Source organism: Rattus norvegicus, chromosome 7 (assembly GCF_021556685.1).
Source record: "Rattus norvegicus strain SHRSP/BbbUtx chromosome 7, alternate assembly SHRSP_T2T, whole genome shotgun sequence".
NCBI classification, from domain to species: domain Eukaryota; kingdom Metazoa; phylum Chordata; class Mammalia; order Rodentia; family Muridae; genus Rattus; species Rattus norvegicus.
Window position 1 is genome coordinate 100,229,740 of NC_141540.1, and position 19,460 is coordinate 100,249,199.

Here is a 19,460-nt window from a genome sequence, read left to right on the forward strand (position 1 = left end):
TCTCAATCTGTGTGCTGCCTAGAGAAATGGAGAAGACTCCACAAGGGACTCTGAGGAAATCAAGAGCTGGTGAGGAAGGCCCTGCTGTTGACAGCACTATCAGACGGAGGAAAGGTCCAGAATTTCAAAAGACCTTCGGTTCCTCCTGTATGAAAAATAAAAATTTAAAGTCGAATGCATAAATCCTTGAAGTTCTAACATAAATAAATGAAAGCAGAATACTGAATTCCACTGCTCCCCTGAGCTCTGCAGATGAAGGAATTGTAGCCAGAAAGGCCTAAGGCACCGAGTGGCTCAAGGTCCAGCCTCCCCATGTTCTTTCTGAGAATGGGGGAGGAAGGCCAAGCTCCCAAGCCCCTGGAATCCCTCTTCCAGCCAGGCTTCCTCCACCAGCAACTCCTTCCCACTCCCCACCCAAACCCACAGAGCAAGGGAACTGGTGGAGCCACACAATCATCCCAGGGACTCTGACCTTTAAATGTTTAAGCAGGGATCTACTTAAGTGCTAGATGAAAAGGCAGGCGATTAGTTTCCACGTGAGTCACAATATCTCCTCAGTGAAACAATTCAATTAAATATTTACCGCCTCGGGTCTCGTCTGAGATGTCTGAGATGAGATGATGCAACCTGGCCAGGGTCTCAACTGAGCAAAGGTAGAAAGAGGTCTTCTGCCTCTCGGGGGAAGAAAGAACAGCTTTGGGAGAGCAGGCCTGTATGGACCCAAAGGCCAGGCCTGACGGGAATGGCAGGGCTGCGCCGACCGCCTCTTTGCGACTGCTGTGGTCACTTCTCCATGGAAAGTCCTGACCATTCATGGAGGAGTCAGAAAGACTCGAAAGCACATTTGAACATCGGGCATCAGGTCTGGATCCATCTTGCTGTCGTCTCAGGTAACACGTAACCAGGTGTTGGCCTGGCTCTCTCAGCTAAGACTCCCCTCCTCGGCCAGCAATGAGTGAACCATGGCGCCTGCGCACACATGCACACAGGTAACTATGGGAGATTTTGGATAGGTTAGCTGGCATAACGGTAGTAATCATCTCACTATGTCTAGCAAAGCATCCTGTTGGACATTCGAGGTGTGTGCGTGTCTGAGTGTGTGTGTGTGTGTGTGTGTGTGTGTGTGTGTGTGTGTGTGTGTGTGTGTGCATGTCTGTGTGTGTGTGTGCGTGTGTGTCTGTGCGTGTGTGTGTGTGTCTGTTCATAAGTATATTTCTGTTTTGTTGAGGCAGAGACTCAGACTGCAGCCAAGGCTGGTCTTTAACTGGCTGCCATTCTGGACTTCTGGACTCAATTTCCACAGTGATGGGATTACTGGGCAAGGACTACCATGCCCAGATCACTTTAGTTTAGTTTAGTTTTCTCTTTTTCTTTCAAAAGTCAACAATCTTCAACGTAGAGAAGACAGAGAGGCCTATGGCAAGGTCAGAGACTGAGAACCCTCCTCTATCAAGGAGCAAGAACAGTGCAACCCCATTGGCCTTTACCAGTCCTTCTAGGAGGCTTAGACAAAGCATTCAAGTGATGGCTAATCCCCAAAATCAGATTATTCAAGACCCTCTGAAGGACTGTAATAATAACACAAGCATCCCCTTAGTGTGGCTGTTTCAAAATATGCTCATCCTGCTGCAAATGCTTAACTCCAACCTTATTTGTTGTCATGGGAACCCCACGAATGTTCATCATCTTACAAAGACCCCTTGCAATGCAACCGCATGTGCTCACATTCGTGCAGACATTAAACCCGCCCTACTTCCCAGATGTTCCCCATTAACGTACTGATCAATCACCTTTGCAAGCAACCACGTGGAAAGGCTGCCGTGACTGGAAAACGCCACATCATCTGTTTAGTAAACATAAATAAATCTGATTTCCTAAAATAGTTTTGTGTTCTGATTGTCCCCGTAAAACCCCTCATCTGCATACTGGACATTTGCTGAGTCCACAAATGGGCTCAAATGATGAAACTCGTTGAGTCAAGCACTCACATTTGACTTAAAAACAAACAAAACACCTAATATTCAAAGCAACCTGAAAACACGGCCATCTTGCACTTCGGGGTACAAATGGGAAGGGCGGCCTACGGCTTGTAATGCTGAGGGTGTCGGCCATTGCCATTCACTCCTGCACAGATTCAAGGCGGCCTGTCACTGTCGCCTTGCAGGATTTGTATAAGACAAAAGAAATAGATAGGTCTCTACTGGGAAAGTGCTCTAACCCTAGCGCAGAGTTCAGAGGGCAGAAGAATAGTGTTTTTGAGCAGGGAATGAGCTTCCCAGAAAATTTTCAACCCAGACTGAGAAAGAAAAAAAATTGGGTAAGGCATGGATTAGATAAAGAGAGAGCAGGTGACTTGAAGGGGTCTGGACCCAGGTAAAATGGTAGCAATTAAGAGATTTGGGGAGGTGGGGGCTGGAGAGATGGCTCAGTGGTTAAGAGCACTGACTGTTCTTCCAGAGGTCCTGAGTTCAAATCCCAGCAACCACAACCATCTATAATGAGATCTGGTGCCCTCTTTTGGCCTGCAGGCATACATGCAGTCAGAATACTGTGTTCATAATAAATAAATAAATCTTGGGGGGAGAGGAGGTTTGACTCAGGAGAGACCTTTGGGAGAGGGATTTTAGACTACGTGCTTTCTGGTGAGACAGAGTAAGGATGTGAGAGAAATGCAAGCCTGCTACTGGAGGCCCATGAAACCTCCACCAGGGACCCCTACACAAAAACAGATGCAAAAATCTGGAGGAGGCCGCTTGGGTTGGCTGCATGTCAGGGGCCATGAGGACAGCCAAATATCCCCCAAACTGTGCCAGCCACATGGTCGGCACTGTCATAAATGTCTGTTCAGGTGAATGGCAAACAATCAGAAAGCACTGGAAACTGGAGTCAGCAGAGGTAGACTAGCCCAGCACAGGGAGTATGGACAGGAATGAATCAGGCCTCTCTACAAAGCAGTTCACCACCTCCACGTTCAAATGGCAGAAGTCTGGCAAGTACCTGAAAAATCACCTGACACATGCCGTAGCTATTTCACAGATAAATGTTCCTCTCCCTGTGCCTGTATTTTCCCAGCGACAGACAGACTTTGGCAATTGTAACAACACATGGCCCTGAGTCTGTCAGCCCTAAGTGCTTGGATTCCTGATCTAAAAATGTCATTCTCTCCTTTTCAGGGAAATGGCTTTCTAGGCAGAGCACTGGGCTTTGGAACCTCAGAGGAGAACAAGGGAAAAGACATCATGCAAAGAGCCCACACCCTTGTCTAGGAGCCAGTGCCACTGCTGTCCTGGATCCACCTCTCAGTAGCTCCACAAGGCTGGCAAACAACAGCTCTTTCTGAGCCTCATCATGCTCATCTATGAAGTGGGATCCATAGACCTATGGTGTGAAGACACGAGCTTACTCTTGAAGATGAAATTAGAGTCTGGAAAAACAGTGTTCAGGTAAGAATGTAAAGATTATAAAACTTTAGACAGACAAGGTTTCTTAGGACTGACTTGCAGTTCTCTGACATGGGATAGCTTTTTGGGCAAAGTCTAAATGGTGTGTACCGTAAACTAGCATGGCAGCTCTACCCACCCCTCCCCACCCCAAACAGTCCAGTACCTGACAGAAAAGGCCAGCTAAGGCAGCCCTGCACAAACCCTGCAGCTCTCGGGGCTGCTGGGGAGGAGACCTTGTGCTCCAGCCCTGAGCACAGCTTTTTCACAGGCATCAAGTTCCCTTCACTTCCTTGGAAACGGACCCCGGGCAAAGCCACAGGGCGGCACCTTTAGAATTGCATATAGGTCACCCCAAAGCAACTGTACTACTAGGAAAGTCGTGTTTCTTCCCTATAGCTGTACCCCCATCTCCATTACCCTTCCATACACTATATATATATACCCCAGTACTTCCCAAGACCTGTATAGAATCACGTAAGCTGAGTGGAGAGACACGGGAAGGAGACACTGGAATTTCAGGTGGGGACCCAATGACCCTCTCCAGCTCCTCCTGTGAGGGAAGGTCAACAGTCAGCAGCCTGGACCCCGGGAATGTCTTGCAAGTCAACAGAGCTGTTTTCATAATAGCTCTCAATGCACCTCCTACCTCACACCCTAGATGACTCTACGACCAATCAAGCGCCAAAGTAGTCTATGACTTGGCTTAAGTGTACTGAGCGTCTACTGTACGCAGCAGGAAACCAGAGTCTGCAGGAAAATGGCAAAAGGGATGTTGAAATTCAAAAAGGGAAAGTGCCAGCCGGGGCCAGGTCAGGTAACGAAAGCTCTGTAAGGAAAAGGGTGATGATAATTAAAATTTACGAAAGGGCAGGACAAAAGAGAGACCACAGCAGTTATAAAGGACTGGGGGTTAGGTATGGGAGTCTTAATTTTACAGGGGGTGGGGTAGAGACTATGAGCGTGGAAATCAGAGAACAACTTAAAGAAATACAAATCAAACTCAGGTCATTTGGCTTGGCAGCAAGAACCTTTAACTCCTGAACCATCTCTCCAGCCGTAGCTACAGGGGTCCATCAAGACTAGAATTATTTCTCACGACACCAAGTCATCCTAAGGTCTCATCAGCTCTTTTCAGGGTGTTCTATGCATGCTACAGGGCACTGATGCGATTCTGCCAGAATGCTGAGCTAAAGAATGACCCCATGGTAGAGGCTGCCTCAGTCCAAAGCACCTGGTGAGGCATGAAGTCAACCACAGAGCAGCAGGTGGACATGGAGTAGGGCTCTAGCAATACTCCATTAACCGGCAGTTTGCTAGGAGCCATTCCTCTGCCAGTGGGAGGCATCAAGGTAATCTCCTGGCTGGAATGGCAAAGCCCAGAAGAGGACCCATCAGAAAGAAGCCTGTGCAAATCCTGTACAGGGACTCCTGGCTGTACACTTCCCCCTCTGGGTGTCACCCTAGCCTCTGCAGCAGACCTGATGAGAGGGCAAGGCAGAAAGCCTGTGTCTCCATGGTGACAGTTCTAGGCTGAGACATGCTGACCCAGCTCAAACCAAGGTCTCTCTGGGCAGCAGGGTGCCGTGACCCCTGAGCCAGTAGCTTGCTCCTGGCCAGCACAGCTTATGTATGAGGAGGGTGGGAGATGTGGTGTAATATTGCCTTATTTGGGGGTGGAGAGGGGGCTTTGCACATGGCCATCTCATTTACTAAGAAGCATCCATGTGGCCCGTGCCAAGGTACGTGCAGAGGTTCCCTCCAGTGATTCAAGGGGAAAGAATCTTGTTTTCCCCTATGACGCTGGACATGAGGCTCCAACACAGGTATCTCCAGAGCCCAGTGCTGCCCCAAGGCGTAGAATCACAGCATGCTATTTAAAATAGCTCAGTCATGCAGCACTTAAGGCACGGGGGTCAGCTGAGAGACGGGTGGGACTGAGACACGAGCACAGGGCCTGCTTAGGCACCTGTTCCCTTGACACTACAAAGCTCTCTCTGCTGCATTAGTAGACACAGAAGGGACAGGTCCCCAGGGCAAGGTCACAGAAGGAGAATGAGTTAGAGTCAGAGCCACAGGCAAGGAGACAAACAACATGGGCAGGGAATAGCAGGGAATTAGATGAGAATACCAGAAAGTAGTCACTGGGTGGGGTGGGTGGAGTGGGGTGGTGAGATCAGCAGCTCACTGGAGTTGGGGTTGTTATATCCTTAGGGTTACTGAGTGAGGTGGCTCAAGAGCAGAGGCATAGGTGAGAGGTGAAAGGCCTTGGGTGCCAGCGTGAGGCGTCTGAACTACCACAGTCCCTTGGGAGCCCACCACGCCCTCACATCAGAGAATAGGCTACTGATGCTTCCAGGGAGAGAGACAGAGAAGAGGCCATGGACAGAGGGGGGATGGGAGGGGGATGCATAGAACATATTAGCATTCTGTCTAAGCTCCGCCCCACATTACCTGGCAACAGCCAGGTGTGCCTGACACTAAAAAAGTGGCTGCTTGCCCCCTCCTCTCTCTCTTGCTTTCTTGCTCTTCCCTTCCTGCTCCAACTGTCTCCATTCCCGTCCCCCCCCTCTCTCCATGTGTTCAAGCCTGGCCTCTACTTCTCTACTCTCTCCCTCTCTCTGCCTTTTTCTGCCTCTAATACCCTCTTCACTCCCCTCCCCATGCCCTGAATAAACTCTATTCTATACTATACCATTGTCCTGTGGCTGGTCCCTCAGGGGGAAAGGATGCCTCAGCATGGGCCGGCAAAGGCACCCCCTTCCTCCACACCTCACCACACATCCATAGAACATATCCCTTCCTCTCTTTATCTTTTTATAAACACATAAGAACGGGCTACCAAAGGGCGCTGCCGAAACTGGGATCCAGCAGTAGGGGTGGGAGACTTGAGTTCCAGAATGTCTTCCACCCCTGGACTTCTTACTTCCCCTCGCCCCCAATCACAGTCACTAGGACACAGCACAAATTATCTCTTCCAATTAAACCACCACCACAGGATACTAAATATGATGATATACACCAGCAGCGGGGGGCCTTCCTAGCCCCAGATGGCATTTATGGCCTTATTAGTAAGAAGGCTTGTCTCTTGCTCCCAGGGCTTACATGTAGATGTCGAACCTCAAGCAACAGCCTCTGCCCCCATAGGCCCTCATAGGTCCCCTCAGGCCCTCATAGGCCCCTTCACACACACACACACACACACACACACACACACACACACACACACCAACACCCCCAAGCCACTGTTACAGGCACTCGAGGAAAAGCAGGAAGGAAATAACAGTAGAGCCTATAGAGACCTCGGGATGAAATGCTCACTGTCCTGAATGGGCAGACTCTGGGGATGCCAAAGTCAACAGTGTCATGATAGCATTTACCCAGCATCAGCAGCACAGCCATTTTATCAGCTAAACAATAGCAGTTGCTCACCACCAAGGCCATGTGATGGGCCACACCCTGCCAGAGGCACTGTGTGAAATCTCTTTTCATCTTCACAGCCGTCTTATAACAGCTGCTGCTATTGCCCACTCCCCGTTTAAAACACTGAGAAGGAGAGGCCGGGCAGATACAGACTTCAAGCCCATTTGGTACTGGCAACTATCCTGCTACTTCTTACCACACTCTGGACCTGACAGACACTTGTCTCACAGAATCCTGAGTTACCTACGGTGAGCAGCAGTTCTTCCCTTAAGAGTGGTTTCAGTTACAGAGACCTACACTGGCCCCAGAGCATTTCAGAACCGGGACAGTGGGCAGGAGGGAAAGAAAGCTATGAGAATTTCAATACAGTGTATTGTGTGATAATTATCCTATTTTATTAGTAGTAGTTGAACTCTTTTTTTTTTTTCTTTTCTTTTTTTTCGGAGCTGGGGACCGAACCCAGGGCCTTGACCACTGAGTCAAATCCCCAACCCCAGTAGCTGAACTCTTACTGTGCCTAATTTGCAAACTAAATTTTATCATAGGTATGTATGTATGTAGGGGTGTGTGTGTGTGTGTGTGTGTGTGTGTGTGTGTGTGTGTGTGTGTGTGTGAAAAAGTATATAGTTCAGTACTTTTCTGTGGTTTCTATGTGTCTTGGTGGGAATGGAAGGGGTCTTCTTGTTTTATTCCTCAAGAGGGTCGTGGGGCGAGGAAGGAAATGAGCTAATAAATCAAGCTCACATATACAATCCTGGGCCTCGGGGTGATAATTAGGTCAATGACAGGATGGTGATCTCATAAAATGTTGCCACCTAGGAACACCATAGCCACCTTATTTTGTGTAAGTACACCCTAATGCTCACACAATGACAACCCAACCAACAACCCTTTTCTATACACATCCTGAGGCCATGCATGCAACAGTGAGCAGGCTGCAGAACTGCATGCATGGCTATTCCTCTCATTCTTCTAAGGACCGCGTGAATAAGCACTGGTGTGCTTACATTACATATAAACAGAACCGTGACTCAAGACTAAGTCATTTACAGCTCACAGCTATGAAATTACAGAGCAGGATACTGAGCTCCATGGATATCTAACACTGTAGCCTAAGACGTGACCATCCACTGTGGCTGCGGCTCTAGCAGATGCCTCTCATCCAAGTCACCAATCATAGAGGCATGTGAGCGCCCCCAAGTGAGTGGCTTCCGGGCCTGTGGGAGGCTGACTGGGCAGGTAGTCAACACATGGCCCTATCTTCACCTGACTAGAAAGCAAATTGTTGTTTTGTTCCCCTAGACACCACAAGCAAAGCCTCCCTTGAACCCCAGAGGAGCAGGGGGTCTTCCCATATGAAATCACCTTATTAATTAGTACTCATTGCTCTAATTGTGATCCTTTAAATGCACGTTACATGCATCACGAAGTCCTAAGCAGAGCCTACTGCCCAGGAGCTGCTGACTCACCCTTCAGGGTAGGGAGTCAGTAAGGATAGACAGAAGGGAAGGCCAAGCTACGTGGGCCAGGCCCCGCTCAGTCAGTTCTGCCTCAGGGCTTCATCTGTGTCCTGGAATAAGAGTCCTCTCTTTAAAAGGTTCCAGACTTCTCACACACATTGATAATTGTCCCAGAAATAATAGTGGGGGCAGGAAGCCACCTCCCACCTCCCCAGAGAGGTCACTGTCAGAAGTGACCTGTATGAGCCTTCGTTCCAAAAGGGCTGTGGGCCCTGCAGACTCCAATCTAACTGACCTGAGGTGGTGGCCTTAAATGAGGGCCGCTGTCCTCTTGATAAGCCATCTGTCAGCAGAGTCATCGAGAGATTACTTTGGGCCTGGCCTGTTCCTCCTGCTGCCAACCATGTGGGAACTAAATTGAGGTGGTGTTGGTGCAGAAATAGGGAAAGAATTGGAATCCCTTCAGGAGAAGGAAGGGCAGGGAGAGGAGAGAGGATGAGAAGCCACTGATGTTTTCTCAGCCTCATCCATCTTCTCCTCACAGCAACTCTGAGGAAGGACAGGGTGAGCTATACAACAAGGATGCCCTTGGATTGGGGAACCTGGAGAGAGAGAACCATCTATCAGATGGAACAAACCCCGCATGTCAGGGAAACGGGGCCCCAGCAAGGCAGGAATGAGCCCCCAAACCTCTGCCTTATGGAGTTTTAACAAGACCCAGGGCACCCACAGGCACTTGGAATGGAACCAGTGCTGTACCAAGAACACACACAGGCTTTGGAACACTCTGGACCCAGGCCCAGCAAGAACACAGCGTCCTTGCTATGTGACTCCAGGTAGTCAGGTGGCCTCAGCCCTCGCAGTTCCTGGTTACAAGGTGTAGAAAGGACATAAGGTGATGCATACCAAGCATGAGATCCAATAGAAAAGGGTAGTGCAGGAGACGTGACTGTCAGCTCTCCGAGCCAGAAACAAGTGCCAATTCCCACCTCTCGCTTCTTTCATAATCCTGGGAACCTCTGGCTCTGGTGTTCTAGAACACTCGCTTGGTGTGTTGTAACACTCAGCTGCCCACCAACGTGCTCCCGAATCAAGCAGAACCACTGAAGCTAAGCTCCTAACCCATGCCTAGAGCCAAAAGTACAGTTGAGTAAGAAAAAACAAAATAATGACTAAGGGTAGAGTGTAAACATTTCATCAGCCGAAGCCATAACCCCAGCCCACGCTCCAAGGTCTTACCCTTGCTTCTAAAACACACATGCATGCGCATGCACCCCGAACTGAGGTCAAAGGCAAGAAGTAAGCTTCGAGGGGAGCCAGAGAAGGTCTTCCAGACCTAGATTCCAGGCAGGCTTGGTGTCCCTGAGGACAGCTAAGACCAAAGGTTACTCCCTTGACCAGACTGTCTCTCCACTGACACAAAATGTCCTTTCCTCTCCAGAGTCAGCAAACACAGAAAGCTGTTTTCATCCCAGGGCTCTGCCAGACCTGAAGAGCACGGACCTGGCCAGGCGTGCAGAAGCCCCCGGTACCAGTGCAGCGGCCAGATCAGATCCTGCTGGCACGGCATCCCCCCTACTGGCCTTGCTGCTCTTACGCCCCCAGACTTGGATGACAGTCCCACAGCACACCTGACCTCAAGCTGTGGTCAACTAACTCCACCCTCCGCCTCATCCCAAGCTAAGTGTGTCTATCAAGATGCCTTTCTTGGCTTCTCTTTATCCTGAAGCCACTGTCCAGGCTCTTGTCATGAAAGCCCTCGGTCTACCAGCGCCCACCTATCCACAACCAGGGCCATTTTCAGCATGGGTCCCCTGCCAGCTTCCCCCAGGGACCTTGTCTCATCGTGTCAGGGTAAGACTATGACTCCCTCCACGGCCCAGCAATGAGGCCAGAGCTGGAGCTGAAGTTACTGGGACATCGGGACCGCGTCTTGGAACACGCTGTGGCTGTGGGGTTTTGTTTGGTTTGTTTTATTAAAAGCATTTAATAAAAACAGCCAGAACAAGGGAAAAGGTAATAAGCAATGCTTTTTTTTTTAAAGATCCGTTTACGTATTTTATGTTTGTGTATGTGCCTAAGAGTATGTATGTGTACCAGGTGTATGTCTGGTATCCTCAAAGGACGGAGGGCATGGGATCCTGGAATTGAAGTTACCCGTGCTGGGAGCAGAACCAGGTCCTCTACCGGGACAGCTGAGCTGCTTCTCCGGCACTTTGATCCTGCTTTTTAAGACACATACATTAACGACCAACCAGTCTTTTCCCTGGTTTAACAGCTTCATTTGCAGGAGGAGACAACTGAACTGAGTCCTTCCATCCTCACAGATCTGGCAGCATCTGCCTCTATCTACTGGGAGAGAAAAAGCACTCAGAAACACCCCCAGAAGACTTTCAGTAAAATACCAGCAATCTTCCAAGTCTGAGTCCCTCGAACTGCAGACTTCTTCTGCCGATGGCTTCTCTAGACTTTTGTATTACTGTCCTCGTATTCTTGCTGATGGCCAAAACCTTTGGGAAGCTCTGGTTCATCTCCCGTGTGTCCCGCCAAGCGTGGATGGAAAACATGAAAGGAAAAGCTGTCTATGCTGCTGACCTGTTAGTTCCCATATCGTTGGGACCTTAATGGCAATGTTCAGGATGCTGGGGACACGGCCCAGTCGGTAGCTTGCTTGCCTAGCTTACGGGGTTCATTCTCTAGCACCGCACGGCCAGGCCCGAAACCAGGTGCACAAGTGCATGCCTACATCCCAGTGCTTGGGAGAGGGAGACAGGAGGACCAGAAGCTCAAGGTTATCCCCCCCCACTACACAGGGAGGTCAAAACCTGCCTGGTCTAGAGACCCTGCTCCCCGCCCCCAACAATAACAGCATTCAGAGTTTATCTCTCTCAGTAACCTAAGAAAAGTAAGCCCACCACCTCCTCTTCATAATCAAACCCTTTTTCTGACCTTGATCAGCCTGAAATGGTTTTGCCACCCAAGTAGGTCCAAGACTTGGCTTTAGTTCCTATTTCTAGAAAGGAAACTTCAGTTCACTTCAGGAGGCAAAAATATGTCACAACAAATGCTTTCTAAAACAGTGTTGATGCTGTTTAAATGTCTTTAGATGGTTGTAGAAGGGATTCCCTGACAGGTCTAGGGTTGTCTATACCGATGGAGTGGGTGGAGTTGGCTTCTGAAGGTAATCTATGCAAATATCTCATTCACACTTCAAGCTGTGCTCCAGACCTGTTTACCCTGGTCCAGACTCGCCAAATCCACCAGACCCGTGGTGGTGAAAATCCATCAGCATGACAAGTGAACAAACAATTCATTTCTGCAGGAAGCTCCAGTAAGAAAGTAGAAATCTGACCTTATTCAAAACTAGGGAGAAATACCAACTCTCCCTGATTCTCAGCACCTCCTTTCTCTGTCCCCGAAAATCCCACCACAGAGATTTACGGATTGACGAGAACTTCATCGATCCATCGGTTACCATGGACACACAGGGGTTCTGCTATCCTGACAACTGGAAGGTGAGAGCCACCAGGCCCTTTTATGACTGGAGCAGCAGCCCTTCAAGTTTCTTAACCTAAATATTTTTACTCCTCCTATTGCCTTAAAAAAAGTGAAAGCAAACAACAAAATCCTTGTGGGGGGGGGGGCACCTAAAAAGTTGTGACCCTCACAATTAAGGAGCCAAAATCACACCATCTGGGGCCCCACTTAAAGATTCCTGGCTCTGAATTTGACAAAATCTCATGAAATTCCTATGCATGTTAAAGTTGGAGAAATTGTTCAATGTTCTGACTTCAAAAAAAAGAGAGAGCTGATCTTAAAGATTCCTAGTGGGGGTTGGGGATTTAGCTCAGTGGTAGAGCGCTTGCCTAGGAAGCGCAAGGCCCTGGGTTCGGTCCCCAGCTCCGAAAAAAAAGAACCAAAAAAAAAAAAAAAAAAAAAAAAAAAAGATTCCTAGTGAACGGCTTTTGTGCCCCCCCCTCCCCCACTCTCCACCTCGCCTCCTCTGCTACAATTTTCTGGGGGGTCAAAGCCCAACGCCTCCCCCAAAGCCTGGTGCGTCAAGGCCTGCGCATCCCCTTACCGACCCTCCTCGGAACACGGCTCCTTCCTCTCCTTTCCTCCCATAAGTAAACCTCACTTTGTGACTGAGAAGACACAGGAGAACATCATGTCAGAGAAAACAAACTGGACGAAAAGGAGGAAGCTGGAGACAAGCTGGAAAATAAACCTTCGTGAACACTGCACGCACAGCCTGCTGGTGTGACCCACTTGTCAGGTGGCACTTTGGCATTTGGCCACAGCGCCATGGACAGCATGGTCCCGTGCCTCTGGCATCAAAGTTGGCTATATATTGTGTATGTATGTGTAGGGGGGACTTGTCACAATTAAGGTAGCCCAGCCACACGCCTCAATGGGTCAGTTCCTACACCTCACCCAGGACAATGAAAGCCTTGACAGCAGTCACCTATTCTAATTATAATGTGATCTTCTCATCACCACTGGCTGGAGGCTAAGGAGACCAACAGAGTGCCCTCCATTCTGACTGTCTCTGATACAAGTGTTCTGCTTCTCCATGGAAACACCTTATTTTATGGCTCCGTGGCTTCTAATTTCATTAGGATGCTAACATCTTGCTAACTGGCTGCTAAACAAAACAGAGGGAAGGGTTATCTTTCTCAGGAGTCCCTCCTGGGCCTGAAACAGGCACCGAGAGTCCACAAAGGGTCTCTAAGACTGAGCTACATGATACAAAAGCAAAAAAGAGGCTTACCACCCAACTCAGGCTCCAGGCAAAAGTGTGTGTGTGTGTGTGTGTGTGTGTGTGTGTGTGTGTGTGTATTGTATTGTGTGTGTCTATGTGTGTGGTGTGTCTATGTGTGTGTATATGTGTGTGTAGTGTGTATAAGCGTGTGTGTGTGTGTGTGTGTATGTGTGCATGTGTGCTGTGTGTGCACATGCATACAATGTGCATGCAGTCTCTGAGGAGGTCAGAGGAGGGTGTCAGATTCTATGAAACTATACTCGCCAGTGGTTCTGAGCTGCCAATGTGAGGCCCTGTGAGGGGAAGGGACCCCAGGTCCTCTGAAAGTACAGCTCACACTCTGAACAGCTACACCGTCTTTCCTAGGCATGTTTTGATTATCTATATACTCGGAAAATATAATGACAGTCATTCGAGGAGAGAATTTATCCACAAAAGTTTTCAAAGCATAGAGAACACAACAGGAGCTTTCTGACAACTGTAACAAACGAGGCTTTCTTTGCCTGCAAGCCTGGCTGTCCCTTAGCTGTGGGCATTGTGGCTTCATGATTCCACTGAGGAAACAGAACCAGCCGCCCAGGCAAAGCCTCAGCAGGGCTGACCCAAAGTCACTATGTAAGGGAGGGTGGCCTTGAACTCCTGGTTCTCTTGCCTCCACAGACACCATCTCAAAGTTGTAAAGTTCCTTTACAAACTTGAGAAAACACCTGAAGGCCCACTGCTGTTGGCCAGGGATGGCCAACAGGTTATTTGCCTCAACATAACCTTGCACAATGGCCTCAAACCTCTGCAAAGGAATGCAATGTCAGCACTTGCCTTGAGCAGATGCAGACAGCCTCTCTGGGTGACCCCGCCTTTGCCTTTCAGGGATATGAGTGCAATAGGAACTGAGCAGCACCCATGAAAACAGCAGACGGAAGAATTAACTCTCCCCCGTGCCCTTCGCCTCACCTCCCACATGTTGGTGATTCTCACCCCAACCATTCTGGGAGTTAGAACACCAGGAAATCTGCTCCCTGCCTAGGGAAGAGAGGAGTGGGCTGGGACCAGCTATATTTGACTTTCTTCCAAAGAGGTGTCCTCCCCTTCAAAACAGAGGTCAGGCCAAGGCTGCACTGTCTTTCAAAGAACTTAAGTGTTAATTAAGAGGGAGATGGGTCTGTGATTAGAAAGAGGAGGTGGGGTCAAGGGAAGCTTCAGCAGTGGCCTTAAAGAACATGCAGAGTCACTTCCCATGTGGAGGGAGGAGTCAGTGAGAAAGCTGACCAGGGTAGGGGTGGGATGAACCCTGAGAAGGAGGAGGAAGGAAGGGGACTATGAGGGCAGCTGGGGGTGGGCTCACCATCTGTCATCTGAACAGTGAACATTTGCAGAAATGCAGGCGGGCGGGGCGTGGATCACTTGCAAAGCCTTGGCCTTAGCCCAGCTGCCAAGGGAAACAGGTGGCCAGTCGCCTCCCTCCACACCCTGGAAGGGAGGAGATAATGGCACACTAGAGTCTCAGCCAGGGCGGCACGCTTCTGGGGGGTCTATTATGCACAGGAGAGACCAGCTCCCCAGGAGTAGCGGCCTGCCTTGCCCACAAGTGGGATGGATGAATACACACTTGCCTTTCTTGCATTCTGTGCAGACTATAAACCCAAGCATGAGGGCTGCCCTGGGAGCAGGAGATAACTGAGGCTGAGCCTGCAATCACACTTGTGGTCTTCTGGATGCACTCACCAAAGGTAAATGAGGGAGGCGGCTGGAGCCCAGGGTTTAAGGGAGGCAGACACATTCTGGCTGTGAATAGGGGACTAGGAGAGAGAGAGCTCCAGAAACTCTAAAGTTGGTACAGGCAGGGGTCTCTCCCTTTCCATAAGGCTCTGCAATCCCCACGCTTTCTCAGATCAGAATAGCAGGACGTTGCTGATGGTGTCCTTTAAGCTGGAGAAAGAAGGCCCTGGCAGAAATCTCATAAATAAATACGTTTGGTAGTCACTACCCATACCAGAGAGAACCAATAATGTTTCAGATTTGTGGATGACAAAGGCTTCAGGTTGTGACCTTGCTAGTTGGAGGTCGAAGAGCCCTTTCTTCCACCAAGGAAGGCAAATGCCCAGACGAGCCTCACAAATGCCACCAACACCCACCCTACTTCTGAATTAATAATGCTGAGTGGAGCTTCAAAGGAATCCCCAACCCCTAAGAAAAATAAGCTTGGCACAGGAAAAGTTACATCTGAAGCAGGAAGAGGCATCTGTTTCCCAATCTCCCTCCACAGTGGAGAGCCACACCCTCAGGTCCAATGGCCAAGAGACATGTGCTGGGAGGGGGCTGGGTGGGGCGGCAGACACCCGCTTCCCTCATAGCTCCTTCCAGGCCACTCGATTCCCTGGAGCTCTAAAAGAACAAGCAGGGGCCTCAGAGCTCATTACCACCATCCAAGCGTGAAGCCAATGGAGCTCCTCCATGCAGCTCAGTTAATAACCTGAGGGTCCTCTGAGGAGCCTCCATCCCAGTCAATGGTCATGCCACTGCAGGGGACAGAACCCAGAGGCCCCAGGAACTACAAGCAAGGAAGGCAGGCGGATTCTCCTAATCGCTAGTCATTACCAATCTAACATTGCAAGGTAAACAAATGGGAAATGTCATTTTGGAAATGCACAGGATTCAGTCCCCATGAGGTAAAATATTTTAATTAACCGGGAAGGTTAATTTGAATTGAACAAAAGGATGTGGTGAACTTTCAAGTATTTACTAAACGTTTTACAGACACACACACACACACACACACACACACACACACACACACACTCATACACAGCGGGCAGGGCACACACATGCACACACAAAGCCCTTCTATATTTTAAATGCATAAATACTAAGGAGCCTGGTTTAAAGGGAATCGGCCCCAGGCAGGTCTCGGAATACCTGCCTTAATAAAGGTGTAACAGTGTGTAATAATGTGTCAACCGGCTCACAGGGAAGTGCTCTAGGAACATATGCCGTCAAATACTCTGCTGTATCAATTTGCTTACATTCCTTTTGCACATGTTCTGTGTGCTAGTGTCTATTTATGCACTTGGATCTTGAAAATCCGACCTGATGTACATGTGTGTGCGCGCATGTGTGTTTGCACACATCTGGACGTAGTCTGTTCTCTCTTACTGTGTGTCTCACCGACTTAGTTCAGGCCAGCAGTCTTGGTGGCTAGCACCTTTAATGTCTGAGCCATCCCACTGACCTGACTGATTGTGGGTGGGTGGCTGGGTGGGTGGGTGGCTGGCTGGCTGGCTGGCTGGATGGATGGATGGATGGATGGATGGATTTACTCACTTTTGCTGTTTCTTGTCCCCAAAATGAAAACACCTAATGGTTTTTTAATGTAACAGGGGATGGAGAGATGGCCCAGCGGTTAAGAGCACTGAGTGCTCTTCCAGAGGTCCTGAGTTCAATTCCCAGCAACCACATGGTGGCTCACAACCATCTGTAATGAGATCCAATGCCCTCTTCTGGTGTGTCTGAAGACAGTAATACAGTGCACTCATGTAAATGAAATAAACAAATCTTAAAACAAAACAATGTAACAACAGACCAACATAATAAGGCAAGGACAACTGGCTGGCATTTATTGAGCATCCAACTTCATAACCGGGTGCCTTCTGTCCTGGGGAGATGATTCAGTGCTTGCCACACAAGCATAAGGACCCAAGTTTGATCCCCAACACGCACAGTTTTTAAAAGTCAGGCATGTGCTTGTGTCATCAGTGCTGGAAAGCAACACCAGGAGGATCCCTGGCTGGTCAGCCTAGCTGACCTGGTGAACCCCAGGTCTAAGAGAAATGTCTCCCAGAAAGCAAGGTGAACTATTCCTGAGGTACCTAAGACTGACTTTTGGTCTCCTCACCCACACGAACACCTGACCGTGTGCCTGCTACACAGGTGCCCTGGCACGCAATGCAAATGTGAATTTTTAATTGGTTTTTCTTTTTTTTGAGATTTTTATTCAATGCATGTGGGTCTTTTGCACACATGTATGACTGTGCAGTGCCTGCAGAGGCTAGAAGGGGGTGTCAGGTCCCCTGAGTCTGGATTACAGATGATTGTTAGTTAGCCACTATGTGAGTGCTAGAATTAAACCAGAATCCTCTGCAAGAGCAGTCAATGCTTGTAACAGCTGAACCATCTTAGGCTGAATTGTGGTTGTTTGGTTTTAAGTCCATTTGAGTCCACTAGTTTACTCCATGGAGCTGTGCTGACATTTGCGTGCACTGGTTCACCCATGGCTGCTGCACACACTTCATTCTCACTTGGGCCTCACAGCTGGGAGGCAGCTCAAGGGCAGGCACACGGAACCCCAGCTTCCTTGATCATAAGCTGATTCTTAGTCACCACCCCACCCAACCACCCCCATTCAACAGCTGAGTTGAGACTGGCTCCCTTCTAGCTCAACAGAAAACCACCCGTCCGGTGTGTGATTTCAACCCAAACCCAGAAGGACTCAAAATGTTATCTATGCACCTTAAACAATTCATTTTAAATTAAAAATCTTTGACAGTTAACCTTAGCACAACCATTCAACTCGAAGACATGTAAACTATGGTGCAAAACCTTCTCTTGAATTTGGGTCTTCGACTTAAGCTCTGGGATCTTTCTGGGTGAAACCCCACCCCACAAGGTCAATGTCCAGTTCCTTCTGGGAGGCTCTCTCCAGGTGGTGATCCACCAGCTCCCCAGTTGTTTATACCAAGCCTCGGCCACACCTAAAGCAACTGGCTTTTTAGAACATGCTGTTTTCAAGTCTCTATAAACTGTAATTGAGCTTTCAGAAAACATCACTTGACATTCAGTGCCTCCTACCGCTTCATGCAGTGTTTCATAGAACATAATCACCCAAGGAAGTTCATCCATTGAAACAAGCTGAGAAGGACTACAGCTGACCAGTAGGCAGCAGAATTCACCTGTGGTAGCAGACCTAGCAGAGGGTGGAGACAGAGAGCCCCTTTATGGCTCAAGCAGACCTCTCTACCTGACAGGGGCAGTTACTTTGGTCAGCAGCCCCAGTAGAGCAATTGAGAGTAATTCACCCTCCTCCCACCTCCCCACCTGTAAGCCTTCTGGGAAAGGAGCAGGTTTGTCCACCAGAAAGCAAGCAGGACAAAAGGACTGAGAAACAACGAATACCACTGAAATCACCACAGCCCTCTCAAGTCCCAAGATCCTGATTCTTTTGACAACAATAGTAAGGTAAAATGGCCCAAGAATCAGATTAAAATGTACAGAAAGTACACGGCCCAGGTCTTCACACATGGAGCCCATTCAATGGACAGGAAGTCATTTTGCATGGTTGAGAAATTATATATATTTTGAACTCATGTATTTAGAGCTCTTTCCCACAGCCTTAAGGGCTGTCCTGGGGGGTCCCAGCATTTACCGTTTTGCTGAGACACTGGTCACACCTTTGCCTCCTGACTCCTGCTGTCTTTAATTCTCGTGGAGTCATTGATGTTAATAAGGACATTCCTTGGAGGAATGTGAAAATGTGTACATTATTACACAAAGAAGCCTTACACCCACAGCAGCCATCAACACTCTCAACACTCTCGGAGGCTCCCATGGCAGGGGGTTGGGGGTAGGAAGGAAGCTGCCCCAAAGGCAGGAACTATGTCACTCTGTCCCCACCAGGACCACACCGGGTTTCCATTACCTGAGCTTTCTGCGTGTTGATAGGTCTAGATGGATGAATGGATGGATTTTTTTTAGATCGACAGAAAGACTAATGATGTAGCAGAAATGAATCCTTCAGTCAAGTAACTTATTTGGCTCAAATGGCCTCCAAAAATGAGTCGAGAATTCTTAGTGCGTTTTCCTCCCCCAAAGATGAATGAACTCTAGTTACGCCAAGGAGCCCAGAGAGACCAAAATGAACACAAAAAAGGGAAACAAGCAGAGAACTTAGCAAGCACCAGCTCAGGCTTTAAACAAAACTACTGGCTCCTTGGTAGGGAAATCCTTCCCCCTCCTCCTTCCTGTAGTCCCTGAAAATGAGGATGCAAGTGTGCATTCTTTCTTAGGATACACAGAAAACTGGGAACTAAATCCAGCGGGAAGATAAGATCTTTACCTTCAGTTTTCAATAAACAAGTCACAGAGAGGTAAGAGGAAAGCCACTGCAGTCTGGCAAGCGCAAGTGTTGAACTGAGGCGGGTTCAGAATGCATGCCTGTGTGGAGGTGACAGGGCTGAGTAGGCCAGAAGGCACACCTGGAGCCGGGTGCACGTGAGCACATTTGGTTTCTCCTGGCACATTTGCAGACACAGCTTTCACTCCTGAAAAGCCAAGACGTGCTAAGAAGATGCACCCAGGTCTAAAGGAGCAGAGGATATTCCACAT

At 48.9% G+C, this 19,460-nt stretch overlaps 1 protein-coding gene and 1 non-coding gene across 33 annotated transcripts in view; one reads left to right on the plus strand and one right to left on the minus strand.

The window, feature by feature from the left end:
- Positions 1-19,460, minus strand: part of Mtss1 (MTSS I-BAR domain containing 1) — a 139,200-nt gene that overhangs the window by 50,849 nt on the left and 68,891 nt on the right.
- On the plus strand, positions 3,057-10,343 carry LOC120093662 (uncharacterized). The gene is made up of 3 exons (XR_015625581.1): positions 3,057-3,443; positions 6,941-7,111; positions 9,765-10,343. It is a non-coding gene; the product is annotated as an uncharacterized LOC120093662 (transcript).